Source organism: Solanum pennellii, chromosome 4 (genome assembly GCF_001406875.1).
Source record: "Solanum pennellii chromosome 4, SPENNV200".
Classification (NCBI taxonomy): domain Eukaryota; kingdom Viridiplantae; phylum Streptophyta; class Magnoliopsida; order Solanales; family Solanaceae; genus Solanum; species Solanum pennellii.
Window position 1 is genome coordinate 30,250,812 of NC_028640.1, and position 11,470 is coordinate 30,262,281.

The 11,470-nt window shown below is 32.9% G+C and overlaps 1 long non-coding RNA gene across 3 annotated transcripts in view; it reads left to right on the top strand.

Annotated features, from left to right (window-relative positions):
- The first annotated feature begins 4,260 nt into the window (after positions 1 to 4,260).
- The window catches only part of LOC114076955, a 27,439-nt gene continuing 20,229 nt past the window's right edge, over positions 4,261 to 11,470 (top strand). Inside the window, exons 1-5 of one of the 3 annotated variants that reach the window (XR_003578034.1) lie at positions 4,261 to 4,621; positions 4,695 to 4,810; positions 6,363 to 6,495; positions 7,266 to 7,420; positions 7,706 to 7,880. This is a non-coding gene — a long non-coding RNA (uncharacterized LOC114076955). Of the gene's footprint in view, positions 4,622 to 4,694; positions 4,811 to 6,362; positions 6,496 to 7,265; positions 7,881 to 11,470 lie in introns of those variants that run through there. The other 2 variants (XR_003578035.1, XR_003578033.1) reach the window with 2 other exon arrangements.

Here is an 11,470-nt window from a genome sequence, read left to right on the forward strand (position 1 = left end):
TGCTTTGAGAAACATATTCAAGAAACTACGTTCAACTTACTACATACATAATCATAACATAGAAAAATACTCAATAGCATAATCAGAACAACTCTTCAATTCATATACAATACCAATGCATAATGTATGTTAAAGAAAATGGTCATTTAAGATTTCGTTCTCTTCTTAGTTCCAATCCCTACGTTTTCATATTATCAAGTAGTAGAAACAATCATGCGAAACCATCAGAGAGATAAGAACATTCTTCACGCAAAATTCACACATAAATAACCACATACTCATCAATTCGTGATAAATAGACCATAGAAATACTTATTTTTCATTGAAAATGATAAATCTAGAGTTAAGAAGAAAATCCATTTTTGTAGAGTAAAAGTCGTAGAATCGATGTTCTTGAAACCTTATCGTTGAAAAGTCCTCTTGGGGAAAGAAATCCAAAGAGTGAAAAACACATACCTTATAGATGAAGAATCCACGAAAATTGGATGAAAAACTTGAAGTATTCGTCTTCTTCCTTAAGCTTTTCTTGTTTTTCAATGGAGTTTCGACAAGAGAGCATTCTTGAGAGATGAGAGAATTTTCTGTTGAATCTAATTTGGACGTGTAAAATTTGTCTAATACTGACCTCATATCCATATATAGTCTTCCAATGAATTACCTAAAATAACCTCCACATAAACGAGTCTTTTTAAGAAGTTAAATTAACAAAAATATGACTAACGATTATGGGAAGTAGCTGCCCGTCACGGGGCCAAATCCTGTCATTTTTATTAAATTTTGAGTTGAGGTAGTAAGGTTCGTGTCAGCCTTGCGTCATGAGGCTGCCTCCAAATCTTGAGGCAGTGACCTGCGTGTCAGGCTCGGGTCGCACGCCTTGCCTCCAATTCTGCCAGCTCGCAGGCTGCCAGGCAGCTTGCCCACCCATGTTTTGACCCTTCCCAAGGACCCTTCGGGTGGTCCTCGGGATGTCGTTACCGGACGTTTGGATGCTTTTTACTACATACTACCTATACAAGGTATTTTTACAAGTTTTGTACTTCATTTGACACTACAAAACCTTCACCAAACATAGGGACGTCAACTAGTTTTAATTAACTAGTTTCCGGAAATCAAGGTCTTTCTTAGTCTTTTTTGCTCTAATCTTTTTCCAAATGTGTTTATTATATTAATATATGTCTGGAAACATCATTTTAAATATTATTTAATAGATTAAGCACTAGTCTAAGTCATGGAATTTCTGGAATGTTACATACCATGTAAGATATGGAACATCAACGCAAAAAATTTACTCCAAAGGGGAGGATAATTACTTAAGTCCATAGAAGGTCCATCATCAATAGGGATACCACTCCATTTTCAATTTGGGTTTATCGTGAAACGGGCGTTAAAAGGGGTTAGAGTCCCATATTTTCTGGGAAACCAAATGGTTAGCTGGAATAGATTTAAGCAAACCTCCTCCCGTGATCTAGACTTTGAGGTTAAGTTTGACCCAAGGACCATATCTTTACATATTCATTCCCATTCGGGATACCCATTGAGATTTAATATATGATGTATGGAACGATATGTTCCCTTCATTATAGAAATGGAATAAACGGGGAAACTTGGGCTAGAATTGTTTTCCGTAGTATTTGAATTTTCCCAACGTTCTTTAGATGTGGAGGAAATCAGATTCACCAAGGAGTAGGTAAATCTGGTAGCAATTGGAGGAGTTGTATTTTATTTTAATTGTATGATTACTTAGATTACTTGTTAAGGAATTCATATGACTTTATGAAATTAAACTTGGGTACGTAAATCTCTAGGAATCGATCTAAGCGTTAAGGGTACTTTCTGAGCATAGTGATTTAGAGAGGTGTTGTAAAATAGGATTTTGGAATTCCTTTCGTTGACTGTCACTCTGGTCGTTGTGGCGGGTGCAACTGGACATAAAATCAAATATGAAAGAGAAAAAGGTCATTAGTTCAAAAGTGCCGCTTTTGCGAGTACTTGAGTGGCTCCTGTGTCACCTCTATAGAGAGATGAGGGTCTTTTTAGCGGGTAAAAATGGACATAATTTCGTAAATAAACCCCTAAACAACCCAATTTGGCTCTTTTAGACTTTTAGAACTAGGGAACGACCACCATGCGATTTATACTCATTTTTCACCATTCTTGTTGCTAAAGGTAAGCTTTTCACTCCTGAATCTTCTTTTTGATCAATAGAACTTAATATAATGGGTGAATATTTAAGGGGGAGGGTTCATTTATGAATTTTATGGTGGAGACAACTCTAAACTTGTTAGTTGGGATCATGGGTTTGATCTAGGGTTCTTAGAATTGTTATTAATCTGGGTAAGTAATGATTGACAATGATTTCAATATTATATTGAATGTTTGTGCACCAAGAACAAGTGGAACGAATCCGTAAAGGGAAGGATTAAGTTTCTTAGGATTTCAAGCTTGTTTCGAGGTAGGTGATAGTTATGACTCTATGTTTGTTGGATATATGCTTGTTCTTGCTTCATTATCATACTTGTATATCTATGAATGTTGCAATGTTGATTACACTTGTTGTAAATGATATAGGTTAATTATCATCAATGAACTCAAGACTTAATTGTATTATCTTGATGATGTCATTGTGATTGTTATTGTGGGGTGTGAATGGGATTGGTTGCCACGTTCCTTCATAACTATCTATGATTGAATTTCCACATTCTGGCATACTATTATATTAGTTTTCCACGTTGCTGCATAATTATGGGATTGTTTGCCACGTACTGTTATAAATATGAGATCAGATTATAACATTCATACAAGCTAAGTTTTTGGGTTTGGGTTCCATGAGATGACCATTGAAATGAGTTCCAGAGAGGACCAATGAGGTGATATAAAATGTGAAATGAATTGTTGATTCTTCATGTTGGTAATATTGTATATGTTGATCTATATGCATGTGATTATAATGTTTTCTGAATTGTTTATGTTGCACTAGAGGGATAACTGTGTTATTCTACCAATATACTGTGGTTGTGTAAAGATTCTACACTTCCTCTAATTTTGTTGAGTACAGGGCATCTTCATGCGACAATTAACATACCTTTCTTATAAGATCATTGATCGTTTATTCAAATTCAAGGGTGCTCCAACTTTTCCAGGATGTCTTAGGATTCTCCTTCGTCAATCTTCACCATTTCCTGACGTATAGTTAATTTTTTCATTAGTATCTTCTTGTTTAAACTTGGATCATTGTTAGATGTATTTATTACCTTTCAAGTTCTAGGTTGTTTACTCTCGCAGTTTTTAGTTTGTTCGTTAAAATCCTTGTTGACGTGCATGGAAAACTTCTAACATAGTTTATTTAACTTGGTTCTCCCACAAGAGTGTTAGTATGAGTGTCAATCACCATCTGGGTGATGAAAAAATTTATATGAGATCCTATGTTCATTGATATCGATGGACTTAAATGAGTCTAATAGAATCTTGTAGAACGACATGGGGATTCCCTTAAATTTTCTTGAGATTCTATAGGACTTAAGGAAATCTCTCTATTATCCTCTTGGCTCCTCTTACTATGAAATGATTCTAATTTTTATCTTTCGTTTCAAATTGGTATCTAATCTCCTTCACACATATCTTGGGATGGATGGATAAGTTATGGAACAAATAGAGAGGGCACTTACATGCAATGTATGCGATGGATAAGCCAATTCAACAATATCTTATGAATATCCCAAGGGGAGTAGACACAAAAGAATGGGAAATGGTTAGTAAAGGAACATTTTACTTCTAAAAGTTTTAAGGTATGTATACTACTTAAGTTTATTGCTAAGAATCAAACTTGAAGTTTTTCAGGAATGATACTCCGTATGTCTTAACAATTTTGTTATAATAATTCTGGTTAAGTTTAGCATTTTACAAAAATATGCAATAAGAATCAGGAATTCAAAAAACCTATATAAGCTGAAGATGCTCCATTGTATTGGTAGCAAACTTATTCAAGATATTATTTATCAAAAGTTATTGTTAAAAAACTATTTTACTTGATGGAGTGTTACGAGGTTTGCGTTATTTCACTTGTTTGAATTTGATGTAAAGGGTGGGAAAGATGGCAATCCACCATATTTGACAACTATTTTCTTTGAGACCCATAAAAAGATAACAAGCTTGTTGAACCTGAAGAAATTAAAAAAACATGTACCTTTGTTAAATATAATAAGTTAATAGCCAAAAATTGTTGTGTTTTGATAGAAAATGTCCTTTTAAATATTTTGTAGGCTCAACTTGAGGAAATAGTTCAAGAAGATCCATCCACATCTATTATAGAGATTGTTGAAAAATGTTGTGGGCCACAAAATCGTAGACATGTTTTTGGATTTGTGGGTGGAGTAAAGGCGAATGATTTGAAAGGTGGGACTTCTTCAAAGGCTGAAATATTGTCCACTCTACATTTAACTCGAGATGATAACAAATTCTTGAATGAGGAAAACAAATCCTTGAATGATCGCTTGTCTACATTTGAAGATACGATGAAAGAAACATTGAAAATGAAAGAACTCTTTGCTGCTCAACAATCAAATGTCTCACCAACAATATCATCTCTTCCAACATAATGACAATCGATTTTCTATTTGACAATGTAAGTAACAATATACCTGACTTCATTTTATTATATGAAGGATTTTGATTGAATGATCGCTTGTCTACCTTAGAAGATGCGATGAAAGAAATATTCAAAATGAAAGAACTCTTTGCTTCTCAACAATCAGATGTCGCACCAACAATATCATCTCTTCAACAGAATGACAATCATTTTTCTATTGACAATGTAAGTAACAATATACCCGACTTCATTTTATTATATGAAGGATTTTCATTCCTCAGATGATACATATGCCTCAATCGTCTTTATGAATTCCTCATCCTCTGCTACCTCTAGGTGAAATGTTCTTTTTCTAGACTATACAACAAATTTGCCCATACCATTAGTTTACATTGCTATTCTTCTCCGATTAACTTCTTCTTAATTGGTCTCTGCGGTGGTGGCTGTAGATATTTACAATTAGATAGGCTATGTAGGTATTTACCATCAGATTAAGACATTCTCAGTAGGACTTTGACTTTCGCTTCACAACCACCACGATATTTTCATGTATTATCCATGTTCACTTCTTTGTCATTGCTTGTTATAATACTGATCTTGGTTTGGAGCAAATTCATTTTTATTGCTGTCATTTTTGTAATTACTCTGCAGTATCCATGTTATAAAGTTCTTCCAGTTCTTTTTTCCAGTTCGATTGCTCTATTCTTGCACTCCTCTCTTTACTGCCATCCCTAACTGAAATTCGGTCTCTCCTGCCACCGGGACTCCTACTTCTACCCCTGTTGTGGTCAATGATTGTACTTCTGTTCATCCTTCTCAGAAATATCAGAATGATGATACCATTCACCATACTTTCTACTATGACTTGTGAAAGTGGTCTTCATAGTTGAGATGCCTCGAAGGGCTTTGGGTTATGCTTCTGCTATGCCTTCTCCTAAACCTTCCAAAGAAATTATGTCGCAATTCCCTGTTGATCTTTTTAAGGTGCATAAAGTTGCATTATTCACGTCAAAATTCCTTGTGATTTCTTTTCAACAACCACTATAGCCGATCTTGTTTGAGATTAAAAAATATTTTTTCTACGTCTAAAACAATATCGTTTGTCTTAACTGTAACAATTATGGAAAGCACCATAAAAAAGTTTTGGTCACTTCAAGAAAATCTATTTTCTTTTTTTATTTGTTAGGATATTAAAAGTGAAGATATTACCTACTTTAGATTTTCAGAAATGATTGTAGAGAAAAAAGGTTAACAAATGTACCTGGCAATGACCATCAATGAGTCAAGTGAACTGGGTAAAGTCATCAGTAACACAAGAAAAAGTGTTCGAATAACAACCAGAAACATGTGCTCTCCAGGTTTTTCAACTCCCTCAACAGCGTGCAACTATAAATGTCTTTCCTTTCTCTACTACCTTATGAAGGCGAATCAGGTCTTTGATACATTTTAAAGTGGAGAATAGTAGGACTAATAGTGGGTTTCATGTTCAGCCTCGTACATTGATCGCCATGATACATTTTTGTGAATTTTTTGTCAGTTAGTTCCAGATGATGTTTTTTTCACACTAGAGACTTCAGCCCTGTTTTATTTCGTTCATTGCAGTTGTTATTGAAATTTATTTTTCATTCTGCTAGTCTCCAATGCTATTGAATTCATTTGTTTTTATTATTTGTCAGATGGTATATATTTAGTTGTGAATATTTAAAATAGATATGACATTCTCGGATAAAGCATCTTAATGTTTTTATAAAGGATTTTTTTTCATATTTTCTCGCAGATTATGTTGATGTTTCTTAATAACACTCGGGATCATTATCGAAGATTGCAAAGTCGATGCCTATCTTGTGGATCGCTTGAAGGTCTTTCTAACTTGGGGATTTACTTTAAGGTATCTCCATACGTCTCAAGAGGTAATTATTGAATAAAATTTCAGCAAGTATAAGTATTCTAGCATAATTTTATATGTTTTAGCACAAACGTATTAATTGTCTATTATTCATGTAAGTAGTAATATTATAGTATTCTTCCGTTGTGCATATAGATTTCCTACAAAAAAATATAGAAATATATAAACCACAACCTTTCTAGAAAATATAACTATAGCTATGAAGAGTAATTAGCTAAACTCTAACTTAGATCCTTATTATGTCTATTATGTTTGATATTTGTGATATTTCCTTGTTTTATCCGTTTAAATTATTTTGAGTTTCTAACTTAATAACTACCATAAAGTGTAGAAATATTATAATTTTGGAATAATTATATTCAATAAGTTTCCCCAGTCACAAACATCCTAGATTTTCCAATTACAAAATTTTTTTTTCATTGCTCTTGGATATATTCTTTGTTAGTCCGAAAATTGAAAATAACACATTACTTAATGGGAGAAATGTATATGAGAAGAGAGGGGATAGGTTTTGATAATGAACTCCTTAGTGAAACCAAATTCCAACATAAGGTACGACATGAGAGCAAGAAGAATATGTCATGGAATAGTAGGAAGATATATTGTTGCAATTTCACCTTATACACAGTAACTACCCGGATGCAGATCACTACAAACTGATAACCATAAGTAAGATGGTGGAAAATTCAAAATTATTCTACAATTTCTACATACTAATCGACCTACTACATTTTCTTGATTACTATGATATAAGCTAAAATAAAAATTTTACAGGTGAAATTATATGATGATGGAGGGTGCAACGTTTACTTTCCCTGAGGATATTCAATTTCAGAAAGTACACAGTCCTTTATCAACAGAGTATTATGATCTATAAGACTATGATACTGACATCAAAGGGTACAAAAATGCGGCACTATTTGAGAAAGGTATTTATCCCGAGTATTGCCTTCACCAAACGTTAGCATGTGTCAATGAGACGTCCTCCTATAATGTGATGACTAATAGTTAGGCTTATATTTCTACAAAACTTAGATGACATCAGAAGATTTATTACTGAAGGTACCATTTGTTTCAATTCCATATTTTCCTAAATTAGAATTCAAGTTAGGATTAGAGATTCCTTACATATTTTGTTTTAAAAAACGTCAACCGAGCCTAAAAGTCTAAATCAGTTCTAATTCTTCTCCAATTTTGTATATATAATTGTCAAGGTACTTCCATCAAAGAAGAGAATCATCAGAAGAATAGGTATCAGTCGAAAGGGGAGAAAAATATTGGGGACTTTCTACTCATCAATATTTAAATATGATAATAATTTGTTATTTCTATGATTTTCAGCACATATTTAAACATTCTAATAGATATGACTTTTGCATTTGCAGAAAATCTTCTTCATTTATTTTTTGTGCATTTTAAGTGATGAATTCAAATTGATGAAAGATATTAGCATTGCCAGGCAAAGATATTTGGGGAACCTTTAATTTTAAATTTTCTTGAAACTATTAGATCGAACCTTCTATTTATTCAAATAAAAATAGGATACTTCCTCTTAACAATAAACATGCAAGTGTTTAAATAGTAGACATAATTTCCTTGACATCTAAGTGTAATTTTTTGTAAGTCAACTCAAGCTCACCAGAGAGAGAAAGATAAGGTTAACCATTTTCTCAATAATGACTTTGCCAATTAAACATCGTCACATGTTGTGTTCTTATTGTGTTCCAATGTTTTCCTATGCTCAAATGGAACAATCCATAGTCAGTGTGTCAAAATTACATTTGCAGGGCAGATTAAGAGTATATCAGTGTCCCTAAAATCTATAATATGATATGATACACTAATTTTTGGAGGCTAATTACTCTCAATATTCCTCTTATAGTTCCCCTTGTTGATTTTCAAGAAGCATTTTTCTTTAGGATATCGGGCCTAATATTGCCATATTTGTATATCCTACATAGATAACTTGAGGACTTACCTTCAAATAATATATCTATGACCTTTTTCTCTCCATATAGAACCAGAAGTAATTGCATTGAACTTAGATGAAATAATCTTTTGATGTATAGACAAAACATAAAAGATGACTTGGTCCTTAGAAGGTCTGTGGAGGAACTAGGTTGCAGTAGCTCAAGTTACTACAACAAAAAAATATTGAGTGGCAATATATTTCATTTTGTCAACAATAGTGGCAGTTATTTTGTGTCAAAATAAGTAACATAGATTAAAGTTAGGCCTTACTTCAATGTCATCTCCCTTCGCGAGTCTCTCGGAGAAAGCCCCCATTGAATATTTACCTGTAATTGGGTTAATGTTATTGCATCAAAAGTATGGTACATTATAAATATATAAAATAAGACCAAATATAAAAAATTATTTTTGTATATAGTATATAAAATGTAAAAATATAGCACACAGATTTACCTTTAATCAAAAGCTAGCTCATGAATGAAGGATTGTCCAAGCCATATATGCAAATCATCAGTCAAATATCATACTATTGTGGGGATCTTAGCCCGTCTAAAACACCATATATTACCCCTCAAAATGGGAGACCAAATGAGGATGAACTTGACTGATCATGAGAGAAGGATTGCTCAAATTCATATAAGCTAACCATTTAGTTTTGCAACCAAAGTGAGACTCTGACTCAATCTAACACCCATTTCACTATCAACCCAACTTGAGCATTGAGCAGAATACAAAATAATGATGAACCTATTATGGGATTAAGTAATAAAATTCCCCTAAGTAACTTACTTTTGGTGTTGAAGTTTCATATTATTACATGTTATTATAGTCATGTCCATTTGGAATCTCGATACACACTCCAATTGAGGTGAGAGTTGGGCTTGGTCTTTTAAGCGGGTGTTAGTGTTCCACATTGGCTACTAATAGTCTTTTTTCTATGTACTTGATATGTCATATCATAAATAAACAAAATCTACAAATCATTAAGCACACATATATCATATGCAGGATATAATTAATTTGAAAAATATATACTATTTTTGTTTAGATTTATTAATGAGAATGATTTATTATAGGTGCCACATATCTCGTTCATTGATTTTTCAACATAATCTATTGAATCACTTCAGAGATTTCCCTAATAATGTTTTATACTATTTAAAACAAATTTTTTTAGGTAAAAACATTTGTTGCTTTCCTTAATAGACTCAAAAAAAGAACAGAAAGAAATAAGGGATGGAGAAAAGGCAACAAAGCAGAGGAACGCAGTGGTCAATCAATGTGTGTATGAATGCTGAAAGATGTAGTGATGAAGATCATCTACTTCATGCCCTTGAAGTTTGTTATTTATTGTAATCTCCTATCCAAGAATTTTAAAGGTAGGATATTTCATCGTGAATTTTCCATAACATTATTCCAACACCAAAAAGTCATCACTACACAACTCATCTTTTTAGTAGATGATGGGAGATTAATCAGACAACTCCCAAAGATCTCCTGACTTCATCTTGTGGCATAGATTTTCTGGTCTCATATAATGGTCTTATTCTCTTTGAGTTTGAGAGAAATAGGTGTTACTGTGTTTTCAATCCCTTAACTAGAGAGCGTCAATCGATTCCATATCTGAATGCTCGTAGAAATTAGTCAGAAAAACAGACCTAGTGGTTTATTACCCTAATGCAGATCAATACAATATGGTAGCCACAAGTAACCTGGTTTAACTTTCAACTTGTTCTACAATTTTCTCTTACTTTCCTTGAAGCAATATGGCTTGTGGTGTGAAATCAAACTTAGAACAAATAGTTTCATATCCTTACCTTACTGTAGTCCACCTGTATATTGGCATTATTTTATTTATTTTGTCAGTAGTGATGTTAGTGTTCTAGATCTTGATACAATGAAATAAGACGGTATACTCATTGAGCATCCCAATTTTATTGATCATTATGATGTCAACAATGGAATTTGAACGGAAAAAAATATGAGTGGTAGGGATATATTGCTAGGTAGGACCCATAATTTACCTACCCTTGTATGTATTTTAAGAAAGTACATAATCATTAGCACTTATGAACGAGCAAGTAACTGTTGAAGAGTTTCCCAAACCTTGGACATCATTACTTTAGATCCGGATGGACATATATAGGCTTTTTCAGTCTGGATTGACAGAAAGCAAGTGTCTTTTTCTGGCACGACGTCCCATAAAACATTATAATGATCTAGAAGATTATGATACCAACATCAATGTGTGTAAAAGTGTTGCAGCTCTAGACAACGTTTATCATCGGATGTATTGCTTCAACCAAATATTAGCTTCTGTCCATAACACACCCTCCAATTATGTAACGACAACTCAATAGGCGTATATTGCTGAAAAGTTGGAAGACATTAGAAGAATTATTATCGAAGGTGCCAGCTTGTTGAAGTTTAAGGCTTTAGTCATTGAGTTTATGCCACAGAATGAGATACATGAAAAGATTACCTTCAAAATAGTTGAGAGAAATAATATAATAAGAGATGTGACGTATGCACTTCATTATCTTAACAATGAGTGTTAAATATACATGATCATAGGGATATTAAACAACAAAACATTCTTCTTATAGGCTTAAGTCATCTGCGGCGTCTTAAAGTTGTCCACATAATTCACTTAGACACCTGAAATAGGACTTATACCTGTTGAACACCCAAATTATTCAACACATGTGCCTATTAAACACAAAACGCTGATGTGGCAAAACAAGTGTACCTCACCTATTATTAGGTGCGTGAATAGATTCAAATAACATTTTAGTTTATTTGTTTTTAAAAAATTGTACTTTTTTTTGTTTTATCAAACACTTGGCATTAAGATTACTAAAAAATTGTTTAAAACTAATTTTTTTTGACAAAGAAAATAAATTGACTCCACTTCCAGCCATAGTCTTCTTCGCCCAAACTTTCTGCAATTTTTTATCTTTGTTATTTCATTTCTTTTCATATATATATATATATATATATATATATAT